The sequence below is a fragment of the Sinohyriopsis cumingii genome, chromosome 14 (assembly GCF_028554795.1).
Source record: "Sinohyriopsis cumingii isolate HCF-2022 chromosome 14, ASM2855479v2, whole genome shotgun sequence".
In the NCBI taxonomy this organism is placed as follows: domain Eukaryota; kingdom Metazoa; phylum Mollusca; class Bivalvia; order Unionida; family Unionidae; genus Sinohyriopsis; species Sinohyriopsis cumingii.
In genome coordinates, this window is record NC_142974.1 from 21620088 (window position 1) to 21625353 (window position 5266).

Below are 5266 nucleotides of genomic sequence, written 5' to 3' on the forward strand. Positions count from 1 at the left end.
CTGTGAGAAATGTGACCATGGTTATAACAATCGAGAGCAACACAAGCATTGTGGATCGAAATGCACAGGATGTTTGGCCTCTTCACCCTGTCTGAGCGAAGAACCAGTGCCTTGTTCAACTTGTCTGCGCACGTTTGTCAGCCCTACCTGTTACCAACAACATCTGAAAACGCAAGGTTCACAGAAGAAATGCGCTTGTCAACTGCTGAGATTGTGCTCTACGTGTGAACAAGTCATACGTACCAATAATACCAAGGCACACGTATGTTCAGGAAAGAAAAAATGTCACATTTGTCACCACATCGTGGACTTGGAACACCAATGTTACGTGCAAAAATACCAACCCCCACCAGAGAAAGAGGACGGTCACAAGAAGAAAGGCAATTTCATCTTTTTCGATTTCGAATGCATGCAAGAAACCGGCATTCACATTCCTAATTTCTGCGTGGCTCATCTAGCGTGCGAGAAGTGCATTCAAAAACCTATCTTCAGTCATTGCCCTCACTGCAGCAAGATTCCCGGAGGGCGTGAAAAAATCTTTCGGGGACCCAACACGTTAGCCGATTTTGACCAATGGGTCTTAGACCCCGTCGACAAGACGTGGAGCCAAGAGGACATCGAACGTTACGGAGATTGTCATCGTCATGCCACGGTGATGGCTCACAATTTCTCCGGATACGATGGACAGTTTCTTTTGAGATACTATACAGAACAAGGCACCGAACGTCCTAAAGTGACTTTGAACGGAGCCAAAATCATTTTCATGCAAGTGGGACAAGTGCAGTTTAAAGATTCGATGAGCTACTTGGCCATGCCTTTGAGTCGAATGCCTAAAATGTTTGGAATGACAGAAATGGCTAAAGGGTACTTTCCACACTTTTTCAATACGGAAGCCAATCAACATGCCGTTCTACCCCATTTGCCTGAGGCTCACTATTACGACCCCGACAACATGCGTACCGAACAACGAGAAGCTTTTTACGCTTGGTACCAGGCTCACGCCTCGGACCCTTTCGACTTTCAGGAAGAAATGCTAAAGTATTGTCGTTCCGACGTGGACATTTTACGACGTTGCTGTGGAAAATTTCGAGAACTGTTCATGGAACACGGAGGGGTCGATCCTTTGAAAGAAGCTTGCACCATTGCCAAAGCGTGTTCCTTAGTGTATCGACAACGATTCATGCCTGAAAACACCGTGGCTGTCATCAGCCCTCAAACGACCCACTATGTCAAGCGTCAATACTCGGTCAAAGCCCTACGTTGGTTACATTACTTGTGCGACAAGGAAGACAAGTGGATTCAGCATGCCCGCAACGGAGGGGGCGAAAAGACCATCGGAACGTATTCGGTCGATGGCTGGGACTTAGAAAACCCCAAGATCGTGTACGAGTTTAACGGTTGCTTATTTCACGGATGTCCCGTCTGTTACCCTGACCGTGGCACTAAAAATCAGTTTTTGCAACGAACCATGGAAGACTTGTACCAGGACACTTGTCAGCGACGCCTAAAGTTAGAACAGCAAGGATACCAAGTGGTGGAAATGTGGGAACACGAGTACGATCACCGTTTGAAAACCGATCCCGAGTTTAAACGCCTCGTGGAAAGTTACCAGTTCATGGACCCGCTGAACCCGAGGGATAGTTTGTACGGAGGAAGGACCAATGCCACCTGTTTGCTGTACCAAGCCGACGAAGAGAAAGGAGAAGAAATCAAATACTTGGACGTGTGTTCGCTGTATCCCTACGTGTGCAAATATTGTCGCTTTCCTGTAGGGCACCCGCAATTGCTGACGGAACACATCGACCTGAAAAACATTCGACAATACGAAGGCTTGATCAAGTGTAAAGTTTTACCTCCCACGAACCTATACCATCCCGTCTTACCTCACCATTGTCAAGGCAAACTGATGTTTCCCTTGTGCCGTACTTGTGCCGAAACGTGCAACCAAGACCAACCTTACCATCACAGCCAGGAAGAACGGGCCTTGACGGGAACCTGGGTCAGCGTAGAATTGTTCAAAGCTCTGGACACGGGATACCAACTGTTAGAAGTGTACGAAATTTGCCACTTTCCCAAGACACAACAATACCACAAGGGCGACCCCACGCAGAAAGGCATTTTCGCAGACTACGTGGATGCCTTTTTGAAACTGAAGCAAGAAGCCAGCGGCTATCCTTCCTGGTGTCACACTCCCGAAGACCAAATAAAATTCAAAGAGAAATACTACGAACAAGAAGGCATCACTTTAGACCACATCGAGAAAAACGAAGGCAGGCGATCGTTTGCCAAAGTGATGTTAAATTGCTTGTGGGGTAAAATGGCACAACGACCGTGTTTACCCAAGACGGAATATTTGACAGAACCTTCCCGCTACTTCCAAATGATTCACGACAGAACCAAATACATGAAACACGTGGACGTCGTTCGAGAGAATTTGATCTTGGTCAATTACGAAGAAGATCTGGACTTTGTACAAGACGACCCTTTTGGAAATGTCATCATTGCGGCTTACGTGACAGCTCATGCTCGCTTAAAATTGTACGAAGCTTTAGAACTGTTAGGGGAACGCGTCCTGTACTTTGACACGGACAGTTGCATTTACATCCATCACCCGATTCAACATCACCCTGACATCGAAGGAGACCGTTTAGGAGCCTGGACAGACGAGCATCCCGACGACAAGATTCTAAGTTTCGTCAGTGGCGGTCCCAAAAATTACGGCTACGAATACCGGGACAAACAAGGAGAAGTGCACACGACGTGCAAAGTGAAAGGATTGACTCTGAATTATCGTACCAGTCGAGTGGTCAACTTTGGGGTATTGAAAGAAGCCTTGCAATCGGGAGAGGATGGAAACTTTAAAGTGACCACCTATCAACCGAACAAGATTGTACGTTTACCCACTCACCACATCGTCAGTCGACCCTTGGAAAAAGTCTATCAAATTGTATACCAGAAGCGAGTGCGACTTCCCAATCACTTCACCTTACCGTACGGTCACGTCGGTATTGGTCTGTATATAAAAAAGGAACCCTAGACAAGATCGATAGTTCATTGGGACTACCAAGACCGAGCGAACAAGATGAATACTTTGAAAGAGACATCGTTCCAGTTTGGGGATTGTAAAAAAGTTGTATCTTCCTCTAGTGTGACTAATATTGGATGGATAAGACCCAGACATTGCGACGGAAAATGTCCGGAAGGAAACTGCGATTGTCCATGTGGTTACCATTGTAATTGCGTAACGGAGTTTACAGACGAGTGCGATTGTGAGCCTTGCGATGGATACGATGCTGTACCTTGTGACCTGAGCGATGCCGTAAAGCATCATGGGAACTTTAGTGCCCCTACCCCTATCATGGAAAGTGATGCTGTGCGTGTCAAACCTGTGGGATGCGAAAGCGATGCTGCTCGTCCTCTTGGACATTTTACTGGGTTTCGTTTTAAAGGGGAATGTTCACCTTCACGTCTACCCCCCTACGGATGTCATCCAGCCCTGAGCAAACTCCTGTTCCTGTCACCCAACCCTCATCGAAACGAACCTGTGAAAGACGAATATTCGTTCCCTGTGCGTTTGTCGGAATACTGCGACTTTGAAAATCGTCTTCAATCGTTCAAAGGAAAATGGCCAAAGTATCTGGGAGGACCGACCCCCGAAGAATTAGCCAGAGCCGGATTTTTCTACTTGGGCGAAGGAGATAAAGTCAAGTGCTTCAGTTGCGGTGTGTCACTTCACCACTGGGAACCGCAAGATTCGGCCTACGTTGAACATGCTCGATGGTCACCGAATTGTCATTACTTACCCTTAGTGGGACCGAGAGATTGAAGTAACTTCTTACCATAATAATCTGTTCATGGATACTTTACAAGAGAACATTCGTGCTTTGCCTGTGGAGTTGAGAGAACGCATTTATCGAGAACTGGTTAAAATACAAGTCAAACGTAAAGAACAATTGCATCCGTTACGTCACCGGTGTTTGAACCACTGGTACCTGAAGGCTATACAAGGATTGATTCAATTGAAAGTGTTCCATCGGACAGACATTGATCAACGATCCTCTAGTTTTAAAAAGGATTGGTTTGGTATGGACGATTGTAGTTACATCATTGTAAACGTACTGCATCGAATTCCAGAGGAAGAGTTAACGAATTACCAACATCTTTCACGCAATGTCAACTTGGTGAAAGAGGAAACTTCTGAACGAATTGTAATGTGTAGATTAGTGACTCAACGATTTAAATTCGACACTGAAGTAAAACCATGTTTGTGCAAAGAGTACATTTCTTGTGTCAGACCAAAGAGGATTTAGTATGACCTATTCATGGATACTTTGCTAGAGAACATTCGTGCTTTGCCTGTGGAGTTGAGAGAACGCATTTACCGAGAACTGATCAAAATACAAGTGAAACGCAAACTCAAAGTGATTCATCCGTTTTTAAATTATGCTCTGTTCCAAAGTACAAGAAGACTGATTATGAGTGGATATTACATTAGGCACAAAGTTAAACGAGGCTATTGGTCACCACCCAACGATTCCAAAAACAGTGTATATAATTATGGATACTTTACAAGAGTACATTTTGGGCTTGCCTGAGGAGTTGAGAGAAAGGATTTATCGAGAGTTGGTGAAAATACAAGTGAAACGTAAAGAACAATTGCATCCGTTACGTCACCAGATCTTTAACCACTGGTACCTGAATGGTATAAGAGGACTGATTCGTCAGAAATTTTTTCACTGGTCAGACCTTGTTGAATACTTTCAGTATATGAATGATGATGGGCTAAACGTTCGTAATTTTGGTTACTTGGAGATTCACTTACTGCAACGTATTGAGGAAGACGAGTTAAAGGATTACCAACATTTGTTACATGGAATCTGCTTAGAAAAAGACGAAACATCTAGACAAACTCTGACGTTTCAGTTACAGTATGTAACATTTAAATTCCCTACTGGAGAACGAACGTGTTTGGTTAGAAATTACCTTTATTGCTTCCGAAACAAAGACACTATAAAATCAAGTTACCATGCCACGGATTATGTCACATATCATTCAACAGATTCCGTGGAAGGAACTCAATGACCATATTCAAACCGTGGATCATTACCATCAATTATTACAAGAACTGTATCCATTCAATTTGGGACGACAAGTGGTGTGTGTCTTAGTGACTTGTTTTCTGGGATTTCGTTTACCAGCTGATTATTTGTGGACTCTTTACGATCAGTACTTACCACCTCCATGGCCTTAAATGGTCACGAAAAAC